Source organism: Diorhabda carinulata, chromosome 12, assembly GCF_026250575.1.
Source record: "Diorhabda carinulata isolate Delta chromosome 12, icDioCari1.1, whole genome shotgun sequence".
Lineage (NCBI taxonomy): Eukaryota > Metazoa > Arthropoda > Insecta > Coleoptera > Chrysomelidae > Diorhabda > Diorhabda carinulata.
This window is the reverse complement of record NC_079471.1, coordinates 9285917-9302273: the sequence shown is the minus strand read 5'-3', so window position 1 is coordinate 9302273 and position 16357 is coordinate 9285917. Positions and strand designations below refer to the sequence as shown.

At 32.9% G+C, this 16357-nt stretch overlaps 1 protein-coding gene across 2 annotated transcripts in view; it reads left to right on the top strand.

Annotated features, from left to right (window-relative positions):
• Positions 1-16357, top strand: part of LOC130900126 (brain tumor protein) — a 433383-nt gene that overhangs the window by 36101 nt on the left and 380925 nt on the right. Inside the window, exon 1 of one of the 2 annotated variants that reach the window (XM_057810515.1) lies at positions 15404-15714. The exons of the other annotated variant lie outside the window; for it this stretch is intronic. The gene's annotated coding sequence lies outside the window, so the exon portion shown is untranslated. Of the gene's footprint in view, positions 1-15403; positions 15715-16357 lie in introns of those variants that run through there. 2 annotated transcript variants of the gene reach the window in all.

Here is a 16357-nt window from a genome sequence, read left to right as displayed (position 1 = left end):
CAGTGATTGAATTTTTTTATTAGTTTTGTATCGATGACCAAAAATCGGAATTCATTGATCGCTATATCGCATTCCTGATTATCTTCCCACACATCAATGAATAGCAAATATTTTTGAAAGGTGCTTATACTGGAGATAAGTTTTTGCACTACTTCCAAATAATTCAGCTTCCAACCCTCGTCGTGGTTGTTGAAGCACTTATTGGGATTGTTTTTGATCTCCTATTCCAATTATGTTGGCAAAATTTGTTGAATAAAATCTAAATTGCAAATAGCAACTTATACTTTCTCGTCGGAATGATTCTAGCGATGAAATATTAATGCAATTTTTCTAAATTAAACTCGTTAATTCACACACTGATTATTAATTGAAATTCGTTTTTACTACTCAGTTCTTTTAATCGAGAAATGGAGACACTGATGATAATAATAACCTCTATTACTCATAAAATATTAAATTACACATCTATGGTAAATTCTCTTAAGATATAAAAATATTGTCAATTAAGATTCTTTCTGAATATTCGACGATAATTGTTAATTGATACTATTAGATATCTGATGTATACTGATGTATTTTGTACAGCGTCATATTCAAAGTGAGAATATTTTTTTTAATTCAATTTTCATAAGAGTTCCAACTCTCTCCACTTAACAGGGAAACTACACATTATATACGATGAGTATTCGAAAACATAATACGATTACGAAATTGAAGTAAATTGTAGTTTAAATTTAAAAAGCACGTTTTTAGTGGAGGATAGTGGTAAAGTGGTTTATATGTGCTTACCATACAAGAAAAATATGAATCAACAAGTACTTGTCAACGTCTTCACCGAGGTCATTATTGTACTCTACCACACTTTTATTTTCTTTAAAGGAAAGTCGCAATGATTCACTTTTAAAAACTGTCCTGAACAACACTCACCGCAATACGTTCTAAGTTATCCAAATAAAAAAGTGATGCATCTACTAGGTGCTCTTTAAAATTGAATCCATCTTTTGAACAATTTGAAATAATATAACAAATATCTAAATTTTTAATTAATACAAATATTTATAAATTTAGAAGCAGCATAATCAAATTTAACTGGGTAGGTAGAAGTACTTATGAATTATAAATTTTAGTAATGAGCTACTTCCTAAACATTCAATTTGCTCATCATCTCGAACATATTAAATAATACATACTAGCTCATATTTTGCATTAACGTATGTAGTTTCAAAAGTCTTAATCGCCAAAAATAGAAGAATTAATTTTCACAATTATTTGTTCATGACAGATTTCAAGCATGTACTGTAACACATCTTTTTTTTATTTATTTGGAGGTTCCTTTTAATATCGGAGAACTTTTCAGAAATATACCACGAATATCAAATCGCTTTCATTATGTCCCCGAAGACCAATTTTCATAAAATAGGTGTAGAGTGAGAGAAATGCTTTATTTTCAAAAAATTGTTACAATTTGTAGACAAAAGCTTGTAAAAAACAACTAAATAAAGATATATATACAATAAAATTTCAATATACAGTAGAAAAATTAAACAAGTATAAAATATTCCTGGAATTAAATATTATTATTAGTCGTTTACAGATTAGAAGGCACTTTCCTGTAAATATGCCCTCAAATTATTGCGAAATGCAGTAAAAGATGATGTCAATTTGATTTCAATTGGCAAGTGATTACGCATTTTTTTGCATTGTAAAATATTGAGCCCTCAACTGATTCTGAACGTGAAGTAGATAGGTAAAGGTCGAGCTCCCCGTTCCTAAGTAGATTGCCGTACAACGACCTTTCTGAAATTGAAACCGTGTTTACGAATTAGTAAAACGAATTCGAAGATGAATAAAGGAGGAAGAGTCAGAATTTTTAATCTTTTAAAGAAGTCCCTGCAGTGGGCTCTGCGGTTTAGTCCGGGTAAATATCTAACAGTTTTCTTTTGTAGGTTGTTGTTGTATTTGGGATTGAAGGAGTTAGACGAATTTATGTACTCAGCCAGGTAACAGGAGATTTATAGTTACACAAAAGTATGTTAAATTATAGCTCTTCGTCTAGCAGCAGCAAAGAATCGCCGCCTGTTTTATGCATATCACAATGGAAAATATATCAATGAGGTTGTGAGATCGTCTGTTACACTTTTAGTTGCATCTGGGAGGGTTGGGGGGTTTATTGCTGACACGGTTGGAAGTCATCAACGGTCGCTGAAGGGTATGTTGATGAGTCGGTAGTAAACAGAACCGAAATAGTTAATGAAGTATTTAGAACGTGTAGTTGTGCTGAAATAACACCGAATTTGTGACAAAGTACATCAACGGGAGTTATGATGGCAAGAAGAGAATAATTACAATACAAGAAAATTGGACTGTTGTGCTGAATAGTTTGAGTAACGTGTCATAAATGCAATGCACATTTAATAATTGTACTTCTGATATAAAGAAAATGTAACTTTAACTTTAATAGCTGCTTGACATAATGCAATACAACGTGTATGAAATTGCATGCAAGTCTCTGTAAACAGTAAAAATTCCTAACCTCAAATTTTATCTAATATTTTGTACTTAGCATAACAATGAAAGTCAGTTGATCTGTTTAGCCAAAAGTAACTAGATTGCAACTTGCACGCAATAAAAATGGCACAAAACCGATAATGTCAAGATCTTGCATGAAACAATCAGGTGAATTTCATCTGCGCTTGTTTTTCATTGCTCGTTGTATTGCATCATGTCAAGCGGCCTTAAGGTTGGTGTAATGTCAAGGGCAGTACTTTGAACGATATCAATTCAATTTTAATTCCGAACAGTTTTATTTATAAACACTTTCAGTAAATCTCCTGACTACAGCTTATATACTTACAATTATGATTTAAATTGTACATGCAATCAAATCACACGTATAAATGACCCTGTAGAAAGTGTGATATAATCGAGATATCAACAAGAATTTTTTATTTGAATTTATCAGAACCAGTTTCCAAAACCGATTACAATGACTATAGAAATTGACAATACCGTGATTACTGGACCTCAACTTTACGTTTCATTAGTCTTCAGGGCCATATACACCGAAAAAATGTCTGTAATTGAAATCTAGACGGAATATCGAATTATCGATGGCATTCACCCAATTTATTTTGTTATAAAAAACCTAACAATAACACTCAATGTTATTTACTAATCGAGAATACTTTTTTGGAATAATATTGGTATAGACAAGGAATTTTATTTACTTTCACAATACCCCCAGACGACCAGAGTGTTGTGATAAATATTATTTCATGATATTTTGAAATTTTTTTTTGGAAACCGTTAATTTAGATAATAAGTGGTTAAACGTTAGACATTCTGTAAAATCTACTTTTTAAAACATTAGATATGATAAAGGATTCATGGCACCGAGAAAAAAATAGAAGTACTGAGATAATCAAAAAGAGTCATGAAAATAAATGTGAATAACTGAAAAAAGGATGGAAAAAGCCAGAAGAGGCCCATGTATAACCTGCATCAAAGTAGATGTAAAGTATTGATATTTTAATAATGGATGGAAAAACTTTAATTTGTCTCAGTTTTCATGTTTTCCATCTATTGTCCAAAGTATAAAGTTTTGAAAATCACCCGTAAGGAGACGGTTCTTCGTCTTCTATCTTCCATAATAGATCTATCGCCTGGTCATTCTTTGATATTCTCAGCCTCTACTTCGTATTCCAATTCGAGATTTATCCCTTGCTATTTTTATTATCTATCTTCTACCATTTATCCTCGTAGGTTGCTTCCATTGATTTCCACGCTGTGATACCCATTCATTAATGTTTTCTACGTCCCATAATCGTCTGATGTTTCGTTTGTTTATCGATAGTAGTGTTTTCCTGAGATCCATCTGAGAATTTTTAATTCTATGGTCTTCAAAAGTTGTTTACAATAGTTTTGACCTTGTTTCGGATCATTATATGTCTGATTGTCACTTTGTAAATTTGTACTTTTGTTTCTTATCTCAGGTGTTTGTTTCGCCATAATACGTTCTGAAAACATTCCACGACCTTATTTACTACTTTTCCTCTTACCTCGTCTTCTACGTCTACGTAACTGGTTATGTCCATTCCAACCTAGTAGAATTTCATCCTCTGTTGTAACAATCAACCTCCTATTTGTATCCTATGATTCTTCCAGCATCATGTTGAATAATATGGGGCTAAGCTAATCTCTTGCCTATTACTTTTTGACTAGTATGGATTATGTTTGTTTATGAACTATATAGTCTGCGAATCTATTTCCAATGGTCTGAACTATATTGATTAGTAGGTTTCTATTGTACGATAGGTGAATAATATCTTCCAGTTTAATTTAGTCAAACGCTTCTGTGATGTCAATAATGCTGCTTTGTTATATTCTATGGATGAGACGATTTTTCAAATTCTTGTTTGGTAAGAGTACTGTCTGCAGTATTATATTATATCTTGCCACCAAAACTCAATTATTCTATTATTCTAAAACAGTTATCAAATTCAAAGAAGCTTTAGACACATTACACGACCGAGATAATTCATTTGCTAAACTAATTAGGATCAAGTAGAAAACTTGATTAAATGATACCAGGATATACATTTATGTATTTTGGAGGAGGGGGGGATTATTTACTGGGACCTGAAAGATCCCCTCCTTTACTCAGTTTCTGAGGATTGTATCTGAAACTAGTAGTTGTTTTATCTCTGATCCTTTAATATATTATATCACTTCAATCGTCTCCAATTTGAATAAAATCCTATTTTATCGAGTACGCTTTCGGATGTTTAGTCCATCTGAGAATAATACTCTCGCGAGTTGCTCCTGAGATTGTTTCAAATAAATGGACACACTCCTGATAGTAGGTATCTGAGAATGTCTCTCGGCTATCGGAGATTAGACTTTCAAGACTTGCTCTCAAATGGATATGTGATTTCTTTACTAGTGGAGAGAAGCTCGTGGGAATCGAACTGCGCTGGAATTGTGAGAGTCGGTAACAAAATGCCATCAACAACAGGAAATTAATGAAATATTGTGGAATACGAAGCTGGTTAAATACCGTGACCGTAATAAAATTTTTAAACATAAACATTTAAACATAACAAATAGCTACACTATTCTACGAACTCTTGATAATTTAAAATGCGATTTGGTGCTGGTTGATCTTGAAATAAGTAAGGTTGTAATATATGATAAGTTTTTATTGCAAATGTATCGTGCATACAAAACAATAAGAAACTGCTATTTCTCTGCCAGGAAGTGATGCCGGATCAGGCATTAGTTAACCTCTCATATAATGAACTATTGGAAATCAGAAATTTGATCATTACGTCCAACATCGATACTATGGCTCCCCTTGTAATTGTTATAATAATTTGCACTATTTTTAATTCCAACGCGCTCGAAATTTTTAGCTATCTTCAACCTGTCGTACCATTACACGTTCACGAACTGGTATGGCTTTTCTCAATACTGTGTCCTTTTTGAAAATACCACATCTCCAAAAGCCTTGGTCCCCCTTGTAAACTTTTAAGTTTGCTTATGTATAGAGACCATTTTTTGTTTATAAATTTTTTGGCACTTAATTTATTATTTTGATCCGTAAATATATGAATTTTTGTAAAAGAAATCAGATTTGACCATTTAACTTTGTTTATCTAATCACCACATTGCCCTTCGTCTGAATATGTCACAGGCTTCGGTGAGGCGGATAGTGACCCTTTTCCAGGAAACGGGTAGCGTTGGAAGACTGTTACATAGCTAATTTCAGCCGAAGAAAACCGATTCATAGAGGTAAAGTCGTACGAAGTCACTTTTTTCTAACATACCGAAGGTCAGTTTCTAGAAGTACTATCAGAAGGGGATTACATTCATCGAATCTAAGGAGAAGGAGACCTTTAAGGGTGCCTAGTCTTTCGACGACACATAGCTGTCCGTCTCCAATGGGCTCTAAAGGATAGGGATTGGGTTTTACAACAATGGCGTAACGTTTTTTTCCGATGAATCCTGATTTGGTTTCCACAGTAATAGTCGGCGGGAAATGGTCTGAAGAGGCCCAGCTAGACAGAAACGAATCAATTTCACCAGAGTCCATAGAGAAAAGTTCCAAGTGCCTAGGTTTGGTCCAACTGTGTAAAATTCTGGGCCAAGCTTGTAAGCCAGGCTTTGTCCAGTCTTGGTGAAACTCTGGAGTGATAACGATGAGGTTGGGGCTGGGCCCCTGGGACTTTTTCTTCTTTATCTTTATTTCATTTCTTTATTTATTTTTTATTCAATATGATCACTGCTATTACTTTCTAAATTATTATTATTACTGCTGTAAAAATCGCTATCACTAGAATTTATAGAATCATTATTATTATTGTTATTATCAACATTATCCAAATTATGATTATTAAACACTTGTAGATTGCACAAATCTGTACCGATATCGTTAACCTCACTCAGAGAGCTGATGTTCACACTTAAATTATTTAAGCTTTGCCCGTTCACAATTGAGTTAGTTTTTTTTCTCTATTCAGATACGCATCAGACATGGTTACTTTTAGTTGTAATAAATAATAAAAAACACACACACTGAATAAACTAGAGATCGGATTGAAAATACTGGAACCAAGCCGTATGTGACCGAACAGCCGAAGCTTGGGTCCCCAATGAATGGCCAAGACTGGGTTAACCAGGATTGGCCCAACCTTGCTCCAAGCCTGGGTGGTCAACGGATATCCAGGCTGGGCACAAGCTTGGGTAATCTTTGATATGCCCAAGGCTGGGTCAACCAACTTTGGCCCAAGCCTGGGTGAATGGCCAAGGCGGGGATACTGGAATTTTATACTTCGAAGTTGTGTTACGTAATAGTTGTTGCCAAAAACATTTGACTTGTGTATCCAAGTGCACGTTAGAGGGATATTTCCTTAAGTACAGATCCGGTAATTTTTATCTCTTGGACCCCTATTGATCAGGAAGACCAACAACATTCTAAGGGCAGAACTGGAAGCATATTTATTTCAGAAAATCAAAGAAGCGTCAACACCTCTAGTCAACGTTGATCGACCATCCAAAAACATTTGCAGCAGATTAATAAATGAATGAGCAGAGTAGGTGTTCGGATCCACCATCATTTGTTCGAAAAGAACAAAGTCAACTGATTCAGATTATCCAAAACGAAAAAGATGGTGGCTCTATTGGAATGAATAAATACGAAGTATTACGAAGCCCGAATTATATCACAAAATGCCGTTTCTGTGTTTTTGGAATTGTTCATTTTAAAGTGCTGAAGCCTGTGTGATCTGTTGATGCAGTTGGTGAGAGTGAACAATTTTTCGAGAAGTATCCGGGTATATTCAACAGAAATGCGTTATTATGTAAAACGAGACTAACGAGAAGGGAATTAATTTCTCTAGAAATCTCTTTCTTAGTAGTGTGTATCTCATTATTTCTAAATCACTTTTTCCTACTATATGCAGTAAGATGAGTTTCAGAATTCCTTACATAGCCGTTGTAGAGTATATTTTCATTGCTCGTGTTATATACATATATATATATATATATATATATATATATATATATATATATATATATATATATATATATATATATATATATATACAGGGTAATATCGAACCAGGGTAATATCAAAAAAATTGAGTGAAGACAGGACAAATAAATCAGGTAATGTGTGTAAAGTAAAAGAAAGTTTCATTGATTTTAAAGATGCTGTTGGAAAGATAAGAGAAGACAATGGTCAACATAGTTAGACAGAAATTCAGAAAGAAATGTGGTGCTTGATAACCCCTTAATTTTTGTATGTGTTCTTTCCGCTTAATCATGCTAGGAAGCTATAATCTATTTGGCCTAGCTCAAGAAGTACATTGTTTTTTGACGACACCACTATGAGGGATATTATAGAAAATGTGTTAGAAAAAATTTAACGAGAAGAAGTAGTTGTCAAAATAAGTTGCTATAAATGTAATGTTGAATGGTTTAGGGAAAGAAGTTGGAAAGGCAACTAAGTACGAAGCAGACTGATCTCGAATTGTTGTATTCCGCGAGGGCAATCGAGTGAATATTGAAATTAGGAAGGAATATGAAATCTTTGCCTATTTCATCGCTTTATGCCTTGTCTACTAGGAGCAAACTCCACTTAAATTATTGTTATCAAAAGGATAAACAGATTGCATCAGATTTATGCATATACTTTGTTCATATTGATCTGGGAATTCAATTTACCTTTACCCTATTCCATCCTCTAGTTGTCAGTGAGGAAAATATTTGCGATTCTATTTGAGCTATGAACATTGATCTAGTCCCACAATCTTAGCAAAATCAAAATTTGTATATAATTCAGATCTGCGAAGATGCCAAATAATCGCAAATTTATCAAAAAACTATTAGGAGAATCCTATTAAATATTTTCAATAGATATAATCGTGAACTCACTTCTGAACAAAAAATATAGGATGAGTCCGGGCGTTGAAATATAAAAAATGAATGCAGTCGAGTTCCAGCAGACATAATACCGAAAGAAATGTCGAGGCTCCCTCACATTCGTTCTATAATTTATCATTTTGGCACTAACGCCTTATAGCTAGTTGGATATTTGATGTTGGGAAAAGCTGACACTAAAAATGCCAAAGAGAGAATATTACTCTTAAGAGCTTTCATTGAGGGATGTAAGCAAGTGTTCTTTCAAATAAACATGCTGACACGTAAGCGTATAGAAATTTATAGAATTTATTTGTGAATATGTCAACAAAAAAGCTAATCACTAGAATGTTGAAGCAAAACAACATTACCAACTCTCTTTAATTTTATTAATTTAATCATGGTAATTGTTAGAATTAAGGACTGTATTAAGTAGTATTATTTATAATTTGCCTACGTTTCTTTGACAAATAATGAGTACTAGTATTTCCCAATGGAAAAATATGAAAAGAGTGTTTTCTTCTATTGCCTATATTATAATTAATAGCAAATACTTCACAAACAAAATAAAATTAAATGAAACATAATTAAACATTCTTTATTCTTAAAATTTCCAGTTTTAGTTAAGGATTAATATTTTCAAAATCCATTAAAGATGTTGAAGGCAGATTGAGAACAAACAAATAACCATATCCTAAAATAGATATAAACCGTTACCGTGAGATCTACCATGACGTACCTAGCTGTTGTAGGTGGTAGCAGAACCAGTCAGTAGTCAATGACAGACAACTTCTGCAGAATTGGAAGACTACCTTGTATATTTCAACGGCTATGGAAGTGAATGAGTCTGACGTCTTATAGTAGTAGAAAGTGTAATACAAAAAATTAGACTCACCAACTGAGTGAGTGAGAGGGAATTATTGGTTACTTGAGGAAAATCCCCAGCCCATCCCATTTTTGAGATACGACAGCATCTATCAAGATATAGAGAAAATAGAGAATAATAATCATGAAATAGACGGAGTGGAATTAGATCCAACATTGTACGGGAATACATTGATATATTTGGAGGGAGGGATAATTATAATAATAATAATACCAGAGGACACTGTTGTAGAAGGAAGCAAGACAACCGACAAAGTAGGAGAGGAAGGAACCCAAACAACCTTCTGAGGAGCAGAATTCTTTCGAGGATTCAACACCTATACGAGGAAGTATTTATATCTAGTTAGTCTAGACTAGTTCCATGCATAAACAAAATATATGGATAGAATTGCGACACTCTGGTTCTCCAAGACCTAAGAAGTTTCGTGTCCAAAAATCCGCTGGAAAAGCTCTTGCTTCAGTTTTTTGGGATTACCATGGAGTAATCGTGATTGATTTTTTGGATAGCTGGAGATTACTATTCGACATTACTGACCACTCTACGGGAAAAAACTAAAGAGAAAAGGCGCGGAAAGTTATCCAAAGATGTTTTGTTTTTGCAGGACAACGCCCCTGCATATAAATCTCATGTTGCCATGCAAAAAAATTCTTGATTTAGAGTTAGAATTACTAGAATTACTAGAATACCTCCCGTATTCACCAGATTTGATTTGGCTCCGTTCGACTATCATATCTTTCCTCAACTGAAAAAAAGTTTAAAAGGTCGTAAATTTCGTTCCAACCAGGAGGTAATAAAAGCTGTGGAGGTCTGGTTTGCAGAGCAAGAAGAAACATTTTTTTTTTAAATATTCTAGAGACGTTACAAGTTCTCTGTAATAAATGTATCCAATCAAGAGGAGAATATGTTGAGTAATAAAATATTTTGACATGAAATTTTGTTTGGTTCTATAGTAGGCTAAAAATTTTTCAATATATCCTCGTATATTATGGAAGAAATAAGAGAAATTCAAACAGAGAAGAGATTGAACTGCTAAAAAACATATGACTAAGACATGAAAATTGTAGCATAAAACTATGACCAATTTATATACGAATAAGTCACAAGTAAGAGCAAGCCTGAACTAACAGAAATCTACTAGCTGTATGTGAAAAACCACATAATCCCACACCATGACAATTGGAAGTAGATTGGATAGAGCAGGAAGACTCACCCAAACTGAAGCTCCGAAAATTTGTTGAAAAATTAGATATTAAAAGAGACACTAGTTTCTGGAGACAGTACAATACCCTCAATATATGTACTCTATGTTTATATAAGTCTAGATGATTTTTTTGGTGTGCCTCACACAATGTTTGTCCTAGTATAATTGTTTTAAATAGATACATACCATTCTGTTTTGATACTACTTTTATTTTCATACTCTACTTCTATGTTAACTAGTCATCAAACAAAAAATTTTACAATTCGCGCCTTGCCATATATAACATATTATTAAACATGACAAGAAATCTCAACAAATTTTCAACTGTCTAATGTTGTTACCAAATGCTTGTTTGATTAATGAAGGTATCAAATTTCTCAGTGAGATTTTTAGATGTAATTGAAACCAATATTTGGATATCACATTTCAAAGTCCTCAGCTCTCTTAAAAGTATTTCCGAATATATATTGACACAGACATCATTCACAATATACAGGAACTCTTCAGCTGAAGATTCCTAACCGGATGCGGCGAACGAAATGATAATTTGAATACCATATAATAGAGATGATATTTTAGAAATACATTTTCGTCTAATGCATGGGTCGGCAGCGTTTTGGGTCAGGAGATCCAAAAATTACAATTCACAAAATTCCAAAATTTTTAAAAAGCCTCAAAAAATTTTGTTTCCAATATTAAATAGTACTCGCGTAAATAAATTTTTTTATAGAAAAAATGAATCTTTTATTCATAAGAACCAATATCTATTCATGTATTTAAAGTGTTTTCCCAACAAATTGGATGATTTACATACATATTTATGTGGAATTATTGGACCTATCGTTTGAGTAGATGGAAAGAAAACAATTTAACATTTACTCACAACTATAACTTGTACTTCAATAACAAACAAAAATCAATTTTTTTTTATAAATTTTGCTCATTATTTATTGTTTTTTTCAAGGATGACTCTAAATTTTTATTTGTTAGGAACTTCTTACTTTACTTTTAATTATATTCATGCAAGAAAACGCTTGCGCTCCTACGAATAGTCAGCCCTCTGACCAACTTCTTCACCTCACTGTTGCAGTATGGCAGACTATTCCATGCGTCGAATGTTAGAGTCTCAACTCGCGGCATTTTTTTGTAGAGCACTTTTGTTGCGTTAAGGACATACAATTCTGGACCTCTAACTCATCTAACTTTACTTTTCAAATCGATCATTTGCATATTTAGAGATCCAGTTTCAACTCCAATATAGATTTCGTTACAATTTGTGTTGGGTTTTGTTGTTTTTGAATTGCTCAAATCTGACAGCAAATTCATCTTTAATTTTATTTATGAGTGTGCTCAAGAAATTCGTGTCAACAGTCGCAGTGGCTTTATCTCGATATTGCTTTAAAAAATGAAAATTAAGTGGTCTACTGTTCTGAATATCAAAAAGATTTAATTTTTCCTCAAAACAAACCAATTCTTCTACCAAAACATAGGCTAAGTTTCCCTTTCTTTGCAAATTTAAATTCTTTTCATTTAAATTCGCTGTTATATACTCCTTAAGTTTCTATTTTGATTTCTTCTCTATTTTTTAGGAATTTAGGTGTCTCCATTTCGTTGAACGCTTCTTTAAACTGGCGATAGTAGAATGCTTTTGACAAGATGTTATCAAGAATTTTGACTACCAAATTCATAACCTCAACTATATCGGCCGGAAATGTTTACATACATAGCGCTTCTTTGTGAATTATGCAGTGAAACTTCATAATTTCGTGGTTTAGTTTGCTCTATAAAAACGTTATCACTGTTTTTTTTTTCTAAACATACAACTGGCTCCATCAGTTGCTATTGACACGTTTTTGTTGTATTTTTGAATGGCATTAACTATATCTTCTTCTCTGGTTTGTCCAAAGAGCGATAATAGTTCTAGAAGTTCTTCTTTTGGACCTGGGGAAGACATATATCTGACGGAAAGAGCAGCTTGGGCCGTGTCTTTTATGTCGCAAGACTCTTAGATAGCAAATGGTAAGGCACAAGAAAGTTGAATATCTTCCACCTGTAAACAATGCTGGGACGTAAAAAGAACACGTAAAAAATTACGTTTTTCACGTGTAGAAAATATACGACGCAAACAATTTTCTACATTATTCGACTTTTCTACGTTGGGAAAATGGGCAGTTAGCAAATGCGGTGATCCGGCGCAATAAGATAAAGGTAAAATTAGAAATCAAGTTTTATAAGAAAGGTTTATCTTACAATATATGCAGGTTTTTGGTAACTGAATGTACGTTACGTATTTTGAAAAATAAGTAGCAAAATTGATAGACCTTAGCACGAATCGTGGGATGAACTTGGTTTCACTCAAATAAAAGAAGTTGCTGGAAAAGAAGAAAAATTTACCTATAAAGCAAAATGCTGCCAGTGCAATACAGAACTGTTAAACACTGCTGGTACAAGATTAAGAATGCGTTTTACGTTATAATGACTCTTCTCGTTTTATTAATATATTTGAAAGGTTATGTTTTTCTCTACTGCACCCTGGAATATAGTGTAGAAAAGTGATTTCTTACACTTTTTTACGTTTTCTACATTTTACACGTACAATAAGTAATAAATATAAAATGCTTTGGTATTCCCACCAATGTTACATTTCAAGATATTTTAGCTATTATATATTGTACTGTTTTAGCAGATAATGCTAAATCTATGATTTTTTTGAAAACACAAAAAAGTTCTTCAGTTATGCGTATGAAGCAATCCTTGACGTGGGTCAATGAAGAGGAGGCGAAAAAAAGCGAGTACAAGTCGCTGAGAGATAGAATCGATGCATAATTCTCGTTAAAAGATTCAAAACGATTTTTGAGTATTTTTCATTCATAAAATCAATAGTTCTTGCCTATGGAACTGTAGAGCCGCAGATCCACATCCATACAGCAGGTAACTCGCGAGCTGCAGGTTGCAGACCTCTGGTCTAGTGAATCTGAAAACCTCGTACATTTCATTGAAACGAGGGCTGTGGAATTTGTAGTTTCAATTTTATTATTTCATTAAAAAAATCAATTTCCTTGACACTTTTTGTTGAATTAGATGCTTGTTGAATTATTGATTGGATGATGTTAAAAAAAATAAAATCAATGTTTTCCATAATAGTTTATTACCCCACTCGCAAATAGAATACTTTAACCTATCTATAACCATCTCAAAGAAACACATCTCAAATTTTTTTAACATAAATTGTTTTCTGTTATGTTAACACTGGTATGATTCAGTTATTATTGCATATACAATTTTTCTTACTCGTTTCAACTTCTGCAAGATTAAGCTAGTTGATTTTCACTCTCCTAGCGGTAATGTCGCCATTCTCGATTACACGAATCGTTGTCGATGATCGACGAGAGAAATGACCCTTTTAAAGTCCAGGATCTTTCGATTTTCGAAACATATAAATTTGTTCACCAGAAGCCAACTTTTTATGCTAACTTTTTGTATGGTGCATTTACCATTTCTGGAAATTTTGAAATAAAATGCTCATTGTGGCATGAGGTGGACGCAGTGGAAGATCAGTCTCGGTAAACAATTAAGATGTAGCAGATTATCTAGAATGCAACTCCTTAAGATACCAAATAATAGTAGTAACAAAGCTCAAATTTATGTCTGAAAAAATATTCCTATTCCAGTCAGGCGATCGTAAAAAAGCCCAACAAACATAATTAAGGGTCCAAAGCTAGAGAAAATTTATTATACTGACAAGCTGTGCAAAAAACAGGGTCAGAATCTTCTCAGACTACCTCCTTACTATTGCATAGTTAACCCTATAGGGTCAATATGGGTAAACGTGAAATCAGAATTACGAAAATGTAATCCAATCAAATGATAACTCTAGTTCAGACGATTCTGACTACCATTATTATTTATAATTTTAATATAAATAATAATAAATATAATATATAATATAAATATATATAATATATAAATATATAATAAATATATAAAATATATTTATTATTTGCAAATAATTTATTTTACTTTATGCTTTTTGCTTTGAAATTTCGTTTTCCTGGCATAAAAAACGAATGGGCAGAGCAGAGCCGTGCCGGGGGTGCATGACACCCGAGCGGCACCAACACGGGGCGGCAAAAGGCAAAATGTCTGTAAACGAAAATAACAGAACACCGTCATGCAAAAAATATTTAGTCGCAAAGCGCAAAGTTTCTTTCTTTGATAGCGCCATTTCTTCGAAATATTGTTTTCTATAATTACAACAATACCAAAATAGTACGTTGAGCGTCCGGGCTATTTGCGCGGCGTAGAAAAGATAATAAATAGGTAACAATAAAGAATAAGCCGCTTGCCGCAAAAACGACAGAATATATTAATAGGTACTTTTCTATCCGAAATTTACCTCATATCTCGCCTCACTAATCAAATTTCGACTAGGTACGCTAATAGGACGGCATATTTTGTTCTTGCACCCGGGCGGCGGATACCCTAGGCTCGGCTCTGCGAATGGCGTAGAAAAAAGGCTCAATTCACGTCTGTTTAAACCAAACTCCCATTTACTCGTCTATTCACATTCATATTCCATGTCACTCGTCTACTCACGTTTTATAATTTAATATTCAGTTTTAGCAAGTTAACTAGGTATAATAATGATTTTTTTCCAAGTTCCAGGTTGATTGCCTTCTAGCGAATACTTTCGTGCATAAGATAAACATATTTTTAAAAGTATCTATAAAAATAATTAATTTATAAAATGAAGTATCTACGCCTATGGTATATCAAACAAAATTGTCGGCAAGGGTTTTTATATAAGTTTTTATAATCTGTGATTTATATTGAAAGAACTTTTTATAACGATCGTGCAAGGCAGTACGAGTTGAATCGTGTGTCGGAATACTGTGAAATAATCATGATAAATTAAAAATAATCTTCCAACGAAAGTATAGTCTCACTTATTCACATTTACAATTAATAAAATACCGAACAATCCAACATAATTACAATTTCTGGTTTTTCAAGAGCCGGATGTGTGGATAAGTTTAGTATTACACAAATTTCCAATCAATTCAAATAAAAACTATAAATTATATACAAAGAATCTAAAAGTTTAAAGTGTGTGTTCTAATCTTCCAGTCATGTTTTCAGACGGTAACAGCAACGCTTCGGAGAATATCAATTTGGTCGGATGTGCAACCAGTAGCCAGGCTAGACAAAGGTCAGTCCGATTCTATTTTCATCTTTATTCACTATTGTCATTGAGATTATTATTGCTAGAGCGTTTTTTTGAATTCTTCTTGATTTTTACCCAAAAACTATCAGACATTCAAGCATTACTTTCACACGCACATCAAATTAAATACAATTAATAATTACTTTCTATTATAATTGCTAATTTAAATTTAAACAACTTTTAGAAATTGGTGAACTATTAAAAAACGTTTAATGACTTTTGAAAAGTATATCAATTCAATCAAGGATTGGGCCGTATCACCTGATTTAATAAATGTTCAATCACGGTATGATAATAATATTAATCTAATTCATTAATTTGAAAATATACAAGGGTTAATAGAAGAACGTTGTACAAAAGAAGAACTAGAGCGACAGTTTGATGAACAGGAGCCTTTTGAGAACAAATACTATAGGAATTTATCATTTCTAAAAGATTACATTTCAAAAAGAACAGGTCCTACAACAATAGTAATTCCTTTATCAGTCAAAGATTCATTATCAAATCTTTTACATTCTAAAATTAACCTATCTGTCTTTAAAGGTGATTATGATCAATGGTTAGAATTTAGGAAAAATTTTGTGTCGACAATTGATTCAAATACCTTTCTAAATGATACTAGGAAATA